The 19,793-nt window shown below is 36.7% G+C and overlaps 1 long non-coding RNA gene across 1 annotated transcript in view; it reads left to right on the top strand.

Moving 5' to 3' along the window:
* The first annotated feature begins 5,725 nt into the window (after positions 1–5,725).
* LOC110152711 (uncharacterized) overlaps positions 5,726–19,793 on the top strand; it is a 55,529-nt gene continuing 41,461 nt past the window's right edge. Inside the window, exon 1 of the long non-coding RNA XR_002318469.2 lies at positions 5,726–5,815. This is a non-coding gene — a long non-coding RNA (uncharacterized lncRNA). The remainder of the gene's footprint in view (positions 5,816–19,793) is intronic.

Raw genomic sequence — 19,793 nt, forward strand, 5'->3', positions numbered from 1 at the left:
ACACTTTGCATTGTTTATGATGTGAGTTCTCTCTTCTGCTTTGTCGGTACAGAGACAGCTTCTTGAAAATATTGTTTGTTTGTTTTTGTGATCATTTTTTTTGACTCCATACTTGTTTACCTCCTATTCTGTGTGTACCACCATCCTGCTGTTAAAAACAAGGCTTTAGTAATCAGGACACAGGTTATATTCCTCTCTTTAAAAAACTGTTTTCACTATTTGGGTTTTTCCCCTGAGATCTACTGTCATGGTTTCCTCGCCCTGATTTTTCCTTAGGGAGCCTTTGCTTGGTTCCCATTTTGTGAACAGCCCCTAAACCTGTCCTGTAGTTTTAGAGATTTTTAACTGTTTCCATTTTTACCAAAAGTGGAATTTTAATTTTGATTTTTAGCATTCATTCTTTGGAAGAGAAATAAGTGCCCACTTTACTCTGTCATCATTAAATTGGGTATCCTTTGCATTAATCTTTGGAACTTTTTAAACTTTTCAAAAAATTAGGCATGATTCTTGATATTTCAGCCCTTATTAATTATTTTATCTTGATTTAGCCCATGATGTCCAGTTAGTTAATAGACTTCTTCAGAGGAATTCTACCAATACCTCAAATTTACAGTGTTTAGGGATAAATTCAACCTCTTTTCTCACAATACTATTTTTTCCTGGAATTTTTAAACCTCCCCATCAGCAGACTTCACGTTAGCATTGTAGTTCACTGGTTTATGTGTTCCTCACCCCACGGCTGTATAATTGGTCACCAAATTCTGTAACAATTACCGCATTAATTACACCCTGCTTTATAGGAGACAGTGTGATGGATAGTAATGCCTTTGGGCTTGAGTTAAAGGTATTTCTGCCTTGAGCTCTTAAGCTTTTGAGAACCCTGCATGTCCTAGATCCACAGTCAGAATGATTTTTCAAACTCACAGCCAACACCCGTACAAATGTTCTTGTGACCCAAAGAAATGCTTTTCCACATCTCTTGACCTATTTCCTTGAAAGAAAGAGTACTTCAGAGCCACAAAAACTGGTGGATTGTGCTACTGCTCTATTGAATATGGGCACTCCTTTGGAGTAAGAAGAATATGAGCTCTGGAAGCTTTCAAAAGTGAAAAAATACAGACTATTCAACTTGTCATACTCTTTCTCTAGGATAGCATGGATGCAATAAATTCTAATATAGCCAACTATTGTTTCCCAGTAGTGCTGAGCAATCATTTTTTTTTTTGGCTGCTTATTTATAATTCATGGTTCAGAAGGTACTCAAGTTAGCACATTATTTATCACAGTTGCACTTGGAGAATGAAGAGCATTTTGTAATATTAAATAATTCATGCTACTCTTAAATGAGCATGCTTATAGGACTAGTTTAACATGGTAAAGCCAATTCTTTACTTTAGCAACTAAGTGGAGGTTGAGCACTAAATTTCAGATAGTCTCATTTTTATAGAAATACCTCATAGGAAGAAATTAAATGTCTTTAGCTTTATTAAACTGATAGCTTAAATTTTTGGTATTATGCTTTATCTTATAAATTTTAATATTAAAAAAACACAGTAACTATTTTTGAAAGTAACTATTTGAAAAATACCATCACTTATTTATATTTTTAAATATAAATATTTAATTATGTACATTTGACAAAAATGCATTCAAGTTTTAGAAAATATCATGTTTATAATTTTAATCCTTTCACAAATTTGTGTCAGTGGAACACAATTATGTAAAACAAATCTTGATTAAGAAGCATAGTGATCTTGCTGAAACAAAGGCAAGACAACTAAATCTATTAGAAATCTGTACTATTTAAAGAATTGTACATATTTTTACTTTATTACTCATCAAAGAATTGTTGATCCATCAACAGGATACTCAGATATGTACAGCAATGAGTAAATTTAGTTGTCTTTTAAAACATTATATGACTTTCAGTCATATAAAAACATAACTTGCATATATTTTTCAATTTAAGATACATTTGTCAAGTTAATAGGACAGAATACATACTAAGTCACCATCTGAGAGTATAATTTATGAACTTGATAATATATATAAAGGTATCTGACTTGTGGGCTTCCACTCCTAGTTTTGCCACAAGCCCTGCAAATGAATAAGAAGGCACCAGACTTGTCCATGAGAAGCTCATGATCCACCTTCCCAACTTCTTAAAGTCTTCTGTTTATAATGTCTTTACTAAATTCACCTTTGAAAGGGTCTCCCATTCCAGTGAAAAGCCATGTTTTACTAACACTGAAAGTCTGTAGTGTGTGTTACATATAATAAGGGAATTGTGAATTGTACTGAATTGAGTTGAAAGAAAAATAAATGAGAAGAATAGACCTTTAAGAGAAATAAGGTGATGGTTATGCATAAGGGAAGAGTGATTGTGACAAAGAGGTCATTTGAACCCTTTTATATCTGTGGAAAGTGCCTTAGAAATCATTTCATGCAATTTCCTGAAATATAAACTAACAGGTTCATCTTTTATGTTATAACTCATCTTAAAACCAGAAAAGATTTAGCAGAAAATATAATGTGTCAGTCTGGATAGTCTTATTTGTTATAGGTCTCTGTATGAGAGATTTGGAAAGAATTCTCATCTTAGGTTCTTTAGTTTACTATTGAAAATTTAACCAATGTCTTCCTTCCTGGTTGTAGGCTCACTTAAATGGTTTTATTTAAAAGCTATGTGGTTTTACATTAACAATATGAACCAAACTTCTTTTTTTCCTACATGCCCATCATAAAGTAAAATAAGTGCATTGGCAAAAGTCAGAGAAATCTTGACAAAATTGAGTGGCTGTCATTTCCATGAATAGAAAAACAAAACACTGGCTGTTAGAAAATAGAGTTTTGAAAAATCTTTTTGTGAGTGATTCTGTTTTCTGTTGAATATATATTAGAAATATTAATCGGGAGCCTGCTGTGGCAAAGAAAGCTTTGAAACTGCTGCAGACTGTGTTCCACTGCTCAGAAGATAAGAAGAAAATGTCATTTTTTCATCTTTTAAGACAACCTTGTACCATTTCTTGATTATTTTTCTCGCTCCATGAATGAAGGTCAAAGATTAACTCAAAAATATTTTGAAATATTATAGGTTAAGATTGGAGAAAAAACTGCTATTAAGTCTTTAAGAAATATATCATTTGAATATAAATTTTTAGGGGAGTGAAAAATTAAAACCAGAGAGTGAATTACAGTACAATACTTTATTCTTGCTCAGAGAGGACAATAGGTTAAATGAATGGCTATTTGCTTTACTTTTCAAAAACTGTATCCAGGAGGTCTGGATTATTTGTAAGAACTTAAAAAAAGTGATTAACTAAATTTGATGAAATGACTTCCTATTTGATTTGCTGCTTTGTATAGTGTTCAACTCACAAATTATGTGCTTAATGATTTATTTCCAACTACCTAAAGCAGAAATGTTACAAAGGGGGACCAACTAAGAATTGATAACTGATGAGTAATTTACAAGTAGATATAACTCAAATAGATGCTATTTGAAAAGGCTCTCATGAGGAGCAAAGCTATGATTTGGACTACTTTGTAGTATTTTTCTTAATTGAAAATGTATTCCCTAATTAGTAGAACTATCACAGATATATATTATACAACAGCGTCTACATAGTTCTCATCTATTCCCCCCCTTTTTGTGACTTATTGCATCAAAGTTTTAGAAGATTTGAGAGTTGGTCAATGAAGTGGAAAAAATAAAAAAATAAACACAGCTGAATACAGGTCTTGCTTGATCCAAAGAAGAAGAAAGATTTCATACATGGAGTAAATGAGCTGGCAACTTAAATAATATCCTAGGAACTTTTAGCTGAAAGCCCCCAGACTGATTATTCAACAGCTGGAGACTTTAGCCTCTGAGTTAATTTTGGTTTTGGTGATCACTTCCAGCAATAGCCGTAAATTAGAAGGGAAAGACACAATCACCTTATAGGATTTAGAGATCTTGTGTGTCTGTGTGTGTTTGATATTAGTCCATAAAATTATTTACTTTGGTGGAATACACTATTTCTAAAGCTATTTATTTCTAATAGAAAACTTGAAATTTATGCATGATCATTTTTCTAAGCCCCAATTACCATGGAAAATAAAGGCTCAACTTATAATCACAGAGTTATTTTATACCAACCAGCTCCTTCCATGTAATTATTTTACCTGGATCCCTATCTCTCCTCCTCATCTTTAGTGGCTGGCTTCTGTTCTATCAGGAGGGAAACAACTAGAAGTCTTCTGTCATCCTGAACCCACATAACCTAGGACTTCAATAATGATAGTACCCAGCTTCCCCTTTCAACCCTCATCCTGACTCAGTTTTGCTTCTTGCTGACTCTCCTTCTAGCATAGGCTTGTTAAAGACCTTCCCTCTGGTTTTATCTCTGACCTCACCACCTTTGCAGACATGCTAAATTCCATCTAGGATTCCCAGGCTGTGCTTATCACTTGGTCTTCCCTACTTCCCAAATCAAGTTTGGTTATAATAATCCTACACACATCTGACCAAAAAGAAATATATACATTTTCAGAAAAACTCTGTGTCAAGTAGCTTGGATCTATGAGTCCTTCAAATAATAAAGGGGCGTTAACTAGAAAGAAGTTAAGCTTCTTTGGTAATTGAATCACAATATCCCTAGGTAGGTAAAAACCGCCACTCAATCAATCCAATGCAGTCACAAATATATACTATGTACACACTATGTGATAAGCATTGTTCTTGATACTGTGTATATGGCTGTGAGTAAAACAATCAAAATTTCTGCTGCATGGAATCTCTCTTGTATTGGGTGGAGTATAGAGTCAGCAGTTTTCTGTATCCTCACCTGGTAATGATGCTTAGTAGACAAAGAGCCTTTCCCAATAGGGTGAGGCCAGAGAAGGCAGACTTCCCATCATCGAGGCTGTTATCAGTAATTTTTTTAAGGTTGCTGTCCCTAGTGCTCACTAGCATGTCACCTCCAATCTGGCAACTCAAGAAACATTATTTTCACTCTTTTTGAAAATATTCTATCATAAAACCTTTCTGGATCTTGGTTACCCAAAGTTGTATTTTGTCAATAAAAGAAGTAACTCAAAAATGAAGTTGGAGAAGAGTCCTTCTAGTCCAGGTTTGGATTTTTTTTGTTGTTAAATTCTATCTTGATTTTTTGTAAGGAGAGTCATCCAGTAGTCAATAAAATTGGATTGACCCCAAAGCAGCATTGAACAGTTGTTTTGATGATTCAAAAGCATTCTTAAGGTGAAGTACCTGAAGGGCACATCTTAACAATGGCCCTGGTAAAGCATATGGAGCTGGTTAGTGAACAGTTCAACCATGAGAATGGCATAAAAAACAGCATATTAGGGCATCATTAGCGAAAATCAAGAGTTCCTACATAAGCTCATTCAGTTTCATTTATAACCTCTGTGTACCACTTTCTACAAACTTGTTTATTTTCTTGGCAAAAAAAAAAAAAAAATGTTTATTTTATTCAAGCTCCCAAAGTCAGAAGGAGCTTGCCTAGACCTGCTGAATTGGTTCTGTTCATAAACTTCTGGTAAAAGTTCACTTTATTTTCTCTAGCCATGCTTCTCTTTTTCTGTTTGACTGGAAAGATTCTCTCTTATGTCTGAAGAATTCATGTCCCCCATTGGAGCTCTAGCTGATTGCTCTGAAGCTGACCTCATAGTTAGCAACGCATTCTGAGGTGAGTGAGTCACTTCTTCAGCAACAGTCAAGCAGCTGTGAAACCTCTGTGGGGCTTCCCTGTCCATCTCTGCCAATTTGAAATACCAGATTCTGCAATGCTGACTTCAGTCTTCACACCCAGTAAGGGGAGGCTGGACGCTTATAACTAGACTGGGCTTCAGTGCATATTTATGCAAAGGGGTGGGAAGGTTCTAAAGGGACTCTTCCACATGCAAATCATCAAAGAGGTCTGGCCCTCTTTGTCTTCTGCCCCTTCCTCATCTTTTCTATCTTATTTCTCAGGAAATGGACAGAATAGAGCAAGTTTTACCTCTCCATCTGAAGACTCACTAACATTCTCTGGAGATCTAAGATGTAAACCTGATACATTGATTTCCATCACTACAAGTCTCCTTCTTTAAAAAACAAAGGGGGAAAAAAAAAAAAAAGAAAACACACCTTTAGGAATAAGATAAACCTCCATTAGTCAGAAAAAGTCCTGCCCTTAAGAATCATTGCCATAGATCCTAAGCTCCTTGAGAGTTGGTATTGTGCTATTCATTGTTGTATAGTAGTGCCTGGCACTTACTTGATGCTTAATAAATATTTACCAATCTAATAGATAAGTGGGAAACATTTGGTAAGTTGCAGTTTTGAATGAGTACATGCAAGATCTGAGCAAAAAGAATGTTGTTGGTTTGCCATTCACACTGCTAGGTTTGGTTTGAGATGTTATATCATCTACAGGACACTCTCTGCTGAAGAAAAAACTTCCTGGCAGAAGCCAGGCTGCTGTGATGGCTGAGATCATCCTTCTGAGTCTAGACATTTTATATGCCGAAGGAGAGTGCTTCCTTTGCATGTCTGAGCTATAAAGCTCACCATCCCATCTCCAAACAGTTGTAAATGCTTTTAAGAGCATAGTATGCAATGGTCCCAAAGAGAGCCATGGGTAGTTTATGTTTGCTTGGATACTGCAATACCAGTTTTCCAAGGTAAACAAGAGATTCACAAACTCTGTTCCTGAAAATGTTTCCATTTCTGCTTAAAAGAGATTAATTCATAAGAAATTAATCCAGACTAATTAGTCCAGACTAATTCATAAGAAATAATGAGAGATATGTGAATAATAGCTTGGAAATTAATGTGAGGATTGCTTTCCAGTGCAGAAGTGTATGACACAATCTTCACTTTTGAGCAGCACAGTGCCTCATGCTGAAATTCAGTTGCATATGGAAATATAGCTGTTCCAAAGCAATCTAATACTTCTCCCAAATTGACTTTTGAAGTGCCACAGACTTCTGTTATTTCTCTTTTAACTTCTGTTCAGTTTATAGCCAACTTATAGCTCTGTTCCTCGGAATGAATATGTTTGTGCTATTAGAAACCCACTAACTACAAAGACAACTGGGAAGGTACATGAATCCCAGTGGTGTTACAGCTCAATTGAAAGGGACCCTGGAAGTGGATGTGTGAGGTGGGCTCTGGACATGGTGACTATCACACTGGGAGCCATTACTTCCCTACAGCTTTCATATGGAGAACTGTAAAGCACTTTGAATCTGTGTATCACTTATAAAATCAGGAACCATAGAGGCTATTTAAAAATCTGTGATCTCTTTTATTAATAGGTAAGTCAATAGATTGTTTAAAAGTTGGTCAATCCAACATTTTTATTAGGTGTGAAATTTTTCCTGATTTTTTTTTTTAATCACAGATAATGCATTTTTGTCAACTCTTAGCAAAAGCAGAAACTCATAGAATCACATTTTGCTTTCCTGTTCAGGATTTATTTCCCAACACATCTGCTTTTTGAGACCAAGATTAGCTGTCTTATACCCTAGGTTAAACTTCACTTGAAGGCAAATGTTTGATTCTCCTTTTCTTCATGTGATTTCTCAGCCACCCAGAAAAATGATGGTCATAGCAAAGAATAGAATTTTTGACTATTTGTTTGCTTTAACTCTTATAAGACAAATGTTTTTCATGTATGCAGATTTCATTTACATCCAATGAGTCAGTACAATAGGTTTTCTTGCTTATATTTTGACAGAAACTAATTCTCAGGCCAATGTTTAAAAGTATGAGTGCCACTAGAGATGACTGTAATTCTAATCTTTCACATATCATACAGGTAAATAATTATAGATTTGTTTTCTCTCTCATTATTTGTTCTTTCTCTGGTGGCTCGAATTGTAAAGAATCCTCCTACAGTGCAGGAGATCCTGGTTCAATCCCTGGGTCAGGAAGATCCCCTGGAGAAGAGAATGGCAACCCACTCCAGTATTCTTGCCTGGAGAATCCCATGGACAGTGGAGCCTGGTGGGCTGTAGTCCATGGGTTTGCAGAGTCAGACACAACTGAGCCACTTAACAGTGAAAGTGACCATGCTGGGCTGTGTGTTTAATCGCTCAGTCGTGTCCAACTCTCTGCGACCCCATGGACTGTAGCCCTCCAGGCTCCTCTGTCCACGGAATTCTCCAGGCAAGAATACTGGAGTGGATTGCCATGCCCTCCTCCAGGGGATCTTCCCAACCCAGGTCTCCTGCATTGCAGGAGGATTCTTTACCATCTGAGCCCCCAGGGAAGATACTAGCCTATGAGCTCTACATTAATTAATGCATTGAGTCCTCACAACAATCTTTGACTAGGGATTCTAAATTTCCTGTTTTTACAGATAAAATAATTGAATCATTTAGAAATGATTTAAAAACATGAAGTAATTTAAAAACATGCAAAGAATTATACACAAACAGTCATAGGTAGCATAACTCTAGATATATTCTTAACTGGACACTACAGAAGCTCCTGTAGATGTCGTGTCCATTATCAGATATGTGATTTGCAAATATTGCCTCCTGGTCTATGTGTTTTCAGTTTCCTGTCAGAATCTTCCAAAGAGGAGCAGTTTTTAACTTTGAAGACGTACAGATTATTTTTTTCTCTTATGGATTTTGTTTTTAGCCTTATATCTAACAATTTTTTGACTAATCAAAGGTGAGAAACATCACAAATATTTTCTCCTTTTTTGTACTAGAAGTTGCATAGTTTTAGGTTTAAAAATAGGACTATGATCCATTTTGAGTTATTTTGATATATGATAAAAGGTATTTGTCAAGGTTTATTTTATGCACTTTTTGTGTATGGATATTCAATTGTTCGAGCTTTGTTTGTTGAAAAGACTGGTTCATTTTATATAAAATCACCTTAGTGTCTTGGTCAAAAATCATTTGTCCATGTATATATGAACACACATGTTTCTAGTCTCTGTTATGTTTCATTGATCTATTTGGTCATTTAGATGCTGATGCTACATTGCCTTTTTAATTATAGTTTTATTATAAATTTTGAAATCAGGCTGTTTTAGTCTCCCAACTTTGTTCTTTTACAAAGTTGATGTGGTTATCCTAGATCCTTTGACTTTTCCATGTGAATTTCCATATAGCATTTCCATATGATTTTTGGAATCAACTTATATATTTCTACAGAGATGCCTAATAAGATTGCACTGAACCTATAGATATTTGTGAATTGGCATTTTAACAATATTGAGTACTTTAACCTATGAATAAACTATTATTTGTTTAGGCCTTGTAAAATTTCTCTCAGCAGTGTTTTGTAGTTTTCAGTGTACAGGTCTCATGCATCTTTAGTACAATTTATCTTTAAGTATTTAGTATTTTTGATGCTATTGTACCTAGTATTGGTTTTTAAGTTTAAATATCTTATCATTTATTACCAGTATATAGAAATATGATTTATTTTTATATTGATCTGGTGTCATTCAACCTTCCTAAATTCATGTTTTAGTTCTAATAGCTTTCTCATAGATTCTATTGCATTTTTTACAAAGAGATCATGTAATATACAAATAAATATGGAAAACTTGAAACCACCAAAAATAGAGTTGACCTACTTGACATTCATAGAAGGCTATACCCCCAAAGAGCAGACTGCATATTATTTTAGACAACATTTACCAAGAAAGACCTACTCTGGGTAAGCCATAATATGTCTCAATAAATATAAAAGATCTGAGTCACACAAACTATGCTGTCTAACCATGATGGAATTAAATTAAAAGTCAATAACAGAAATATCTATATAAAATTTATATATTTTTACACTCATTATTTCTTCCATTTTTTTTCTGCCTCTCTTTCTCTTGCCTCTCACTGGGGACTCTAACTATATTATATTATGTTATTAAAAGTTGCCCTAAATTCACTGGCAATCTTTTCAGTTAACAAAAACATTTTTTATCTGCTTTTCAGATTAGATAGTTTCCATTACTATGTCTTTGGATTTCTGATTTTTTTCTTCTGTAATGACTAATTGCTGTTAGTTCTCTCCAGAGTGTATTTTTTCTTACTCATTATGGAGTTCACCTGTCGAAATTTGGGACTCATTTTATATCTTCCATGTCACTACTTAATGGTTTAAACATCAACAATCAGCTATAATTACTCTTTTAATTTTTTTTAAATCTTGTAATTCTATTATCTGTGTCAGTTCTAGGTTGGTTTTGATTATTTTTCACCCTCGTTATTGGTCATATTTTCTTTCTTCTTTCATTCCTGGTAATCTTTAATGTCATATTTTGCAAATTTTAACTTGTTGGGTGTTATATGCTTTCATATTTCTATAAACCTTGAACTTTGTTACTTGGAAAAATTTGATTTGGGGGAAGGTGAGTGTTGATCTTAAGAGGTGTTGGGTTGAGTGAAGCATTGTTGAGACTTGGGCTAATTATTCCTTGATACAAATGCAAGACTCTTCTGAATGCTCTTTGCCTTGTGGAGAAGCTTCTCTTCTTAGCCCTGTGGGAGCATGAAGTCCTGGTCCTTCTAATCCTTCTGGACACTTTTATCTCCAGTCTTGGTACTTATCTTACTCTGCAGAATGCATGAGTGAGGGCTGCAGATCTCTAGGCCTCTCTACTCAACTGTCTCCTCTCTGTCGCTCTGTGACTCTGGCCTCTCTGTCTCCCTGGGTTCTATGCTGTATTTCTTCAACATAAGGGCTCTCAGGCTCTGCCTGTATCACATACAGCCCAGAATATACTGAGTTGGGCTCATCGTGCTTGTTCCTTATCTCTTAGGAATCACTGACATGTGCTGCCTAGCATCCAATATCTTGAAAATCATTTTTTCAAGTATTTTTATCTTGCTTTTCTGGATGTTTCAGGGAGGACAGTAAATCCAGAAGTAGAAGTAAATTAATTTGATTTTAAGAACTAAGAAGAGTGAGTATTTCTTATCTATATACATTCATTGCTATCATAGCTACTGTGTAAACCAAAGATCTCTTTTCAATTTAATTTCCTTGAGACTACAATCTTTTATCTACTTTTATCCCTCCAAATGTGTTGGTTCCTTGATTTCTTCTTTAAAATCTGTAACGTTCATTATCTCTTAAAGGAACTAGAAGGACAACTGTTGTTTGCCTATTAGTGGTTGAATCAATGTCTTTCAAATTTGCTCAGATAGCTAAATAACCACCTTAGCTTCTTATGGAATATAATCAAATACTAATACATTTCATTTCATTTTATACGAGAGAATTTTTTTTTACTTTCAAAAACACAATCATACGAACATAAGTGTCCACATCTCAAGTATTAATAAAAATACTAATTTAATCATTCATGTATTCATTCAGCATGTGCCCATTGATCAGCTATGTGATACATGTTTGGTGCTAGATATAAATTTTTGTTATTGTTCATAACTGTATTTAGGTCAATCAGAGACTGTACAAAGATTTTATGATTTATTTTATACTAGAGTTGTCTTTATGAAACACTCAATGGTACCTTCAGATATATAGGCAATCTAACCTGAATCTACTCTCAGATGATTACAGTGGTGAAACTTCAGGGACCTACAAAAGGGACTGAAATAATAAGACTGAAGCTCAATATTTTTAAGAATGTTATGTGGACAAACATATATAAACTCAAAAAAGAGATATTGATCATATTTTTAGCTGCTTGATATTTTGTGATATAATATTTAGTGCTTTTGCATTATATCAACCATCATGGAAATTCAGGAAACTTTTCCAAAATTTCTCTAAAAGATGATTATCACTTCAGTCCCTTTCTTTAGTTCAATTCCCTGCCCCCCCCCCGCCCCCACCCCCACCCTACCATAACTGGAAACAGAAATTGATATAATCTTTTAGACGGCAGTTTGGCAATCTGTATCCAAAGTCTTAAACAGCTCATATCTTTTGATATGAACTGCTAGGATATTACCCAAAGGAATTGTCAATGGATGTATAAAGTTGATCTATAAGAACATTCAACACAGTGCTTCTTAAAAAGGTGAAAAATTCAAAAAAACCACAAATGTTGTTTAAAAATATAATGATATAATAATGTAAGGAAATACTATACAGTCACTTTAAAAGATAAATCTCAAGGTACAGAAAGATTATCATGTTAACTGGAGTAAAAATTTCAGCTTCCTGGATTGTATGTGTTATATGGCCTTTTTATGCATGTGTGTATGTGTGTTTGTAAGTGTTTTCCCGTGAAGAACCACACATCAGTTCAGTTCAGTTCAGTTCAGTCACTCAGTCATGTCCAACTCTTTGTGACCCCATGAATCGCAGCACACCAGGCCTCCCTGTCCATCACCAACTCCTGGAGTTTACTCAAACTCATGTCCATCGAGTCGGTGTTGCCATCCAGACATCTCATCCTCTGTCATCCCCTTCTCCTCCTGCCCCCAACCCCTCCCAGCATCAGGGTCTTATCCAATCAGTCAGCTCTTCATATGAGGTGGCCAAAGTATTGGAGTTTCAGCTTCAGCATCAGACCTTCCAATGAACATCCAGGATTGATCTCCTTTAGGATGGACTGGTTGGATCTCCTTGCAGTCCAAGGGACTCTCAAGAGTCTTTTCCAACACCACAGTTCAAAAGCATAAATTTTTTGGCACTCAGCTTTCTTCACAGTCCAACTCTCACATCCATACATGACCACTGGAAAAACCATAGCCTTGACTAGATGGACCTTTGTGGACCAACAAACTGGTTCCAAATAGGAAAAGGAGTACATCAAGGCTGTATATTGTCACCCTGCTTATTTAACTTATATGCAGAGTACAAGTACATCATGAGAAATGCCGGGCTGGATGAAGCACAAGCTGGAATCAAGATTGCAGGGAGAAATATCAATAACCTCAGATATGCAGATGACACCACCCTTATGGCAGAAAGTGAAGAGGAACTAAAAAGCCTCTTGATGAAAGTGAAAGAGGAGAGTGAAAAAGTTGGCTACACACATAAAAACCAAAAGGACACATGCCAAATACTAACTTTTTTTTCTATCTAGAGTAGGGCTGTTAGGATTTTCTGAAGTTACTTTCTCCTTGTCTGTACTCTGATACTGTTATAGTGTGTAAGAAAAATATGGTCTTTTCTATCAAAGAAGAAGATGTAAGAAATAAAGAAGTGATTCATATTCATTTTTTAAAAATAGTTAAATAGGAGGGTAAGATTCCTAAGATGATGGCTTGTTGTCAGTCCTTTGTTCTCTTCCCTTCCTGGTTCCTCTTCCTGCTAAGAACAATTTGGCTGGCTTTGCGAGCTTTACCCTGGACATGTGCAAAGAACTAAAGAGGTGGGGAAAATAGTTAATATAAATCATCCACTCAGGAGTTTGCACATATTACTCATAGCCCCCATTGATCAATAAAATGTAGGCGACATTCGGGGAAGATTGTGACTTTGTAGTCCTCAGCCTATGAGGAACCTGGCATGGGTCAGGGGAACCTGCGTCTTAGAGATAAAAACCTAGCAGCCTTCCTACTCCGTGTGCTTGCTTGTCTGTAGGGCACCCTTCTGCGGAAGTAAAGACTGCCTTACCGAGCTCTTTTTTAATGTCTCATTCCTGCGATACCGTTTGAGAGCATTTCCAACATAGTGTTAGGCTCCTCCACGTTGAAACGTTATCCTGAAACATGCTCATGGTTTCATGGTTAGAAAGTTTTTTCCTGTATTAAAATCTTCCTCTAAATAACTTCTAGCCCAGGTATGTTCTGTTCTTTCATACTTCAACTTTTTTCTCTTCAGATATTTGAAGAGTTGTTTATTTCCATCTTGTTCAACCATTCTTCATGTGATAGGGTTTCCAACCTATTAACGTGGTCCTTCTCTTCTGTGAGGGGGCTGGGGTTCAGTTTGCCCATAGCTCTTAAAACGCGGCTCCCAGAAATAAACACTGCAGCCAGATGTGATCTGCCGACCTGTAATTGCAGATTACCTAAGTTTTTCCAACAGCCCAGTCAGACTCCTGGTTTCTATTGAAATATTCTCCAGCCAAATCTCCCTCATCTGACACTTATACAATGGCTTTATTGTAACGTGGATGCAAGGATTTGCATTTGCGTCTCTGAAGTTTCACCAACTCTATCTTCAGAACAGTTGTTCGTGTGCCTTAGTTTATAAGCACTTTCACAGACATTATCTCATTTAGTCCTCTCAGTGTGTTGATTTTGGCCCATTAACTGCAGCTTGGTCTGTAAGATCATTCCCATTTGCCAGTCTTTCCTGCATTCACCATCAACATTTGTGTTTTCAAGGCAAATGAAGAACTGAATGAAGGTGGAGTAAATTTCCCCCTGAAGCATTAGAAAGCAAGCTTGTATGTAGAGTAATGCGCCAGGCAAGGCAGGATGCACGATGCTGGGCACACAATTGCTGCATGCACCGAAATCCCTGAGATGAGGCAACACAGAACAGGAGCCAGTGAGGGGTATTTCCAGGGCACCCTTGATAGAATATATGTCAATAGGAAGATATTTTCTCCAAAATGTTCACAAGATGTTCTTTTCCCTGTGTACATGCAATGGCAGTTAAATGCAGGAATAGGACTTTCCTGAGAGGTTTGTAAAATCATGGATCAGATACAATACATGGCATTTTACTGGATTTGTTTACTTCTTACTCCTTTTTACTATTATTTTAAAGTTCTGCCCTCACATCTTGATTCTGTGTCACCATAGAAATATGGAAACTGTGTGCTTCAGGTATTGCCTTCCAACCGTGGTCTGTCTGGTCTGCGTGACTCGTGTGAGAGTCACTGTCAGCAACATTGCTCACTCGATTGCGGTCGGCTCCACCTCATTCCATTGCCTCTACTCCCTATAGGAGAGCACTCTGTCTTCTTTGTTTCCCTGCCATATTTTCACTGTCTTGCATCGTAAGTGAAATGTAGGTTTGTTCCCTCCCCCAAATAGTCTTATTGCCCAAATATAGAATATAGATATAGATCTATTATTTTATTAAAATGAGCTACCAAGTTGCCATATTTTAAACAGAACATTCTCATGCTGACAGTCCTGATAGCTAGAAAAAAATTATTAAGTCAAGTAAGTTGCAAGATATCTGATGTACATCTGTGTGTAGAGCAGCACAAACTAATGTCATATAGGAACAAATGTGGAGCTAGATTCCAAAAATTTTTCATAAATCTGTTTTAGAATTTGATCTATAGATGTGTAAAATCAAGTGTATCTCATATTCTTATGGAAATCATTTGAGAGCCCCTGTCAGTCAGTTCAGTTCAGTCACTCAGTCATGTCCAACTCTTTGCAACCCCATGGACTGCAGCATGCCAGGCTTCCCTGTCCATCACCAACTCCTGGAGTTTACTTAAACTCATATCCATTGAGTCAGTGATGCCATCCAACCATCTTATCTTCTGTTGTCTCCTTCTTCTCCCACCTTCAATCTTTCCCAGCATCAGGGTCTTTGGCCAAAGTGCTGTAGTTTCAGCTTCAGCATCAGTCCTTTCAATGAATATTCAGGACTTATTTCCTTTAGGATAGACTGGTTGGATCTTCTTGCAGTCCAAGGGACTCTCGAGTCTTCTCCATTATCAGAGAAATACAAATCAAAACCACAATGAGGTACCATCTCATGCTGATCAGAATGGCTGTTATCAAAAAGTCTATAAACAATAAATGCTGGAGAGGGTGTGGAGAAAAGGGAACCCTCTTACACTGTTGGTGGGAATGCAAACTAGTACAGCCATTATGGAGAACAGTGTGGAGATTCCTTAAAAAACTGGAAATAGAACTGCCATATGACCCAGCAATCCCACTGCTGGGTATACACACCACGGAAACCGGAATTGAAAGAGACACATGTACCCCAATATTCATTGCAGCACTGTTTACAATAGCTAGGACATGGAAGCAGCCTAGATGTCCATTAGCAGATGAATGGATAAGAAAGCTGTGGTACATATACACCATGGAATATTACTCAGCTATTAAAAAGAATGCATTTGAATCAGTTCTAATGAGGTGGATGAAACTGGAGCCTATTGTACAGAGTGAAGTAAGTCAGAAAGAAAAATACCAATACAGCATATTAAAGCATTTATATGGAATTTAGAAAGATTGTAACAATGACCCTATATGCGAGACAGCAAAAGAGACACAGATGTAAAGAACAGACTTTTGGACTCTGTGGGAGAAGGCGACGGTGGGATGATTTGAGAGAATAGCATTGAAATGTGTATATTACCATACGTGAAATAGATTGCCAGTCCAGGTTCAATGCATGAGACAGGGTGCTCAGGGCCGGTGTACTGGGATGACCCAGAGGGATGGGATGGGGAGGGAGGTGGGAGGGGGGTTCAGAATGGGGACACATGTACACCCATGGCGGATTCATGTCAATGTATGGCAAAAGTCACTACAATATTATAAAGTAATTAGCCTCTAATTAAAATAAATTAATTAATTTAAACTTTAAAAGAAAAAGAAGAGTCTTCTCCAACACATTTCAAAAGCATCAATTCTTCGGCACTCAGCTTTCTTTATAGTCTAACTCTCATGTCCATACATGACTACTGGAAAAACCATAGCTTTGACTAGTTGGACCTTTGAGAGCCCCTTTAGCTCCTTATAATTTAAATGAGATTATATATTGAGGAAGACAGTCTCATAGGTAGCTGTGTACATGTGTCTGACAGTGTATATCTCTGAGGGGGTTATGCGTCTGTGCGTGTATCTGTGTACATAGAGAGGATAGAAGATGAGAAAAACCATACTTCTGTCAGATCTCCCCTTCCATTTGCTTATTAGTTCAACATTGATAAATGTAAACACAGACGAAAAGGACATGAAGAACTTATTGTTACTGGCAACAAAATGCCTGGAAAAGATGAGGGCATAGATACAAAAACTCTTTCTTACCAACTGTTCATCCCCACAGTTGCCAGTTGGATATGACTGCTAGTAGTTTCAACAAATTTCATGAGTACCTAACAAAGTATAGTTCTTAGAAGTTGAAAACCAGTTGCTGGTGAGTCTGCTGAAATGGTTCATCTTACAGTTCTTTCCACTCTCAGGAACTGACACAGACATTTAGCCCAAACACTGCACATTTGCCTGATTCATCAACAGCATTCCTTTTCGCATGGGTAGATCCCTGCTTTGTATGCCAGACAGTAGGCATACTTTACCTTGTTTATACCATATAACTACTCTTTACAGTAGATAGTTTTACCTCCACCTGGTAGACATTGAAAGGGAAAGTCAGACAGTTAAGCAGCTAGCTGTTGGCCATTGAACTCAGAAGTGGCAGAACCATGACTCTGATTCTCTTCCACTGCCTAGCCCACACTTTTAAGTTCCAGTAGTGCTTCCCTGTCTTTCCTTTCAATTTTGTTTATCCTGTGACTCATAAACTTGATGATCTCATCTATCTGTTGGTTCCAAATAGCTACTTTAAAACAATATAGCATTTATTAGTCAATATTTCCAGTAAAATGAAAGAATTAGAAGCAATTAGAAAAATTAGTAAAATGAAAGAACTAGGAGCAAAGCATGTGTTCCAACCTTTCTTCCTCTGAACCCAGAGAACTAGTGAATTCTGCTTCTATTTCAGAAAAAGTACTGATAACCACTTAGCTTTCTTGTCACCTGTGCATATCTCTTCAAGAGAGCAAATCCATGCCTATATCAAATTCATTAGTCCTGTGTCAGAGACAACACTTCTGGTTGGTGCTTCAGACATAGGATACCTTCAGATACTATATGCAGATACTATACCCATGTTTATACAGCACCAAAAAGTTAGCATTAAGAGAACCACAAGGCCCTCCCTGATGTCCAGTGTAAGGAGAACTGAGAAATGATGCTTCTATTTGGGTAGCTTAGGCTTTTATTTAGACTTCTGTAACAATCTGAAGAAGATCTTGCTTCATTCATAGCTGGATGGTACTGTTCATGGACGGGAATGCTTGCTGCATTTGAATTTAATCCAAAGCCATTGTATGGTGATGATGATAAAGCACTGGACAAGATTAGTATCCTGGACATCGCTGGGTTACTATGCTTGGGTAAATGGGTATTAGTAGGGTTGTGTGTTGCTGTTTTTCTTCATCCAGGCAAGAGTTGAATACCGTCTTCAGCTCTGTATCTGTTTGCAGCTTTTTATATTATCTAAGAGAGCACAGAGTACCTGGGGAAGTGTGTTTATAACTTGATCTCATCTTAAAACTCTTCAGGACTATCCTTCATCCTTGAGATTAGTCATATCTTTTAAAATTCTCCAATACAATAACTTCTTATTTTTATTCAAAAACAGGAATGAGCAGAACAGTATTTGAAATTAAATATCTTTCCTTAGAAGGTCTTATTAAATAGTATTGCCTGTTTGTCTACTAAAGGTTTTATCTTCTTAGAGGCTCTAATTCAGGAAAGTCTAGCATTTGTACCTTGATTTACTCATTCTTTCAACAAATATTTATTGGGTCAGGCTCTCTGGTGGGGGGATGGTGCTTATGCCAATTCCCAATAACCCACTAAGAGCAGCTATAACCACCCCAGTCTTCACCCAGTGGCTTTCTAGATGAAAGTCAGATTTTAGAACAGATATCATTGAAAATTTCTTTTTTCCCCTGTAGTTGATATAACTTGGATAATTTTACCTCATCTGATTTAATAAAAACTTTAAATACCTTTACAGTTAAAATACCTTATTTATATACAAAGAGAAAACAGGGCTAGAGTAACTTATTTTGTTTCTCTGAAAAAAATTTGTACTCCTGGAATTTATTGAAAAAACTTATAAGTAATGAGCTAGATCAATTGTAACAAAGTATGCATGACACTATGGACAAAGCAATGGAATGTGTTTGAAAACATGGATATTATTTAAAGACTCATTTAGCAAAAGCAAGTTCTAGAGTGTTCCTTAAGTGCTGCCTTTGAAAGAAACCCTGACTCATCACTAAAATATAACTTGTACAGAGATAAAATGATTGGGCTAATGGCATTGTAAGGGTAGATCCATGTGAAATTGACTTATTTATTGCAAGATAACAGAACATAGATATACAGGTCTGTGCCTATGACTTTTGGATAAGAGTGATAAGAGCAGTAGGAGCATCTTTTGTTCTAGTGAGGGAATTCTGGGTGGACTCTTGGATGGTTCCTGCATGGGGCCTAGTCATCAGAAAGACCAAGCCATAATTAGAAGCTTAGAATTTTTAGCCATTTCCTCTACCTTCACCCCCTTTTCTAGAGAGGGGGAAAGGACTGAACATGGAGTTAATAACTGATCATGCCTGCCTGAGGAAGCCTCCACAAAATCCCTGAAGTATGGGTTCAGGAGCTTTCAGGTGGGTGAACATTGCTGATTTGGAGGGTGGTGCACCCCAGCTCCAAAGGAACAGAAGCTCCTGCACTCAGGACCCTCCTAGGCTTCACCTTACTTATTTATTCATCTTGTTCTTCATCTGGATCCTTTACAATATCCTTTAATAAGCTGGTAAAGTATTTCCTTGAGTTTGTGAGCTGCTTGAGCAAATTAACCAAGCTTGAGGAGCAACATGGGAACCTCTGATTGGCAACCAAATCAGACAGAAGTTGTGATTAGCTGAGGGACCTACTGCTTGCAATTGGCATGTGAAGTTGAAGGGGGGCAGTCTCCTGGGCCTGAGCACTTAACCTGTGGGATCTGATGTGCTCTAATAGTATCAGAGTTGATTTACTTTATAGAATACCCAACTGGTGTCACAGAATTGCTTGGTGGTGTGGGGAAAAAAACTGTATATCGGATGTCAGAAGTGTTGTGAGTATAGTAGTAGTGA

This window comes from Odocoileus virginianus, chromosome 14, assembly GCF_023699985.2.
Source record: "Odocoileus virginianus isolate 20LAN1187 ecotype Illinois chromosome 14, Ovbor_1.2, whole genome shotgun sequence".
NCBI classification, from domain to species: Eukaryota; Metazoa; Chordata; class Mammalia; order Artiodactyla; family Cervidae; genus Odocoileus; species Odocoileus virginianus.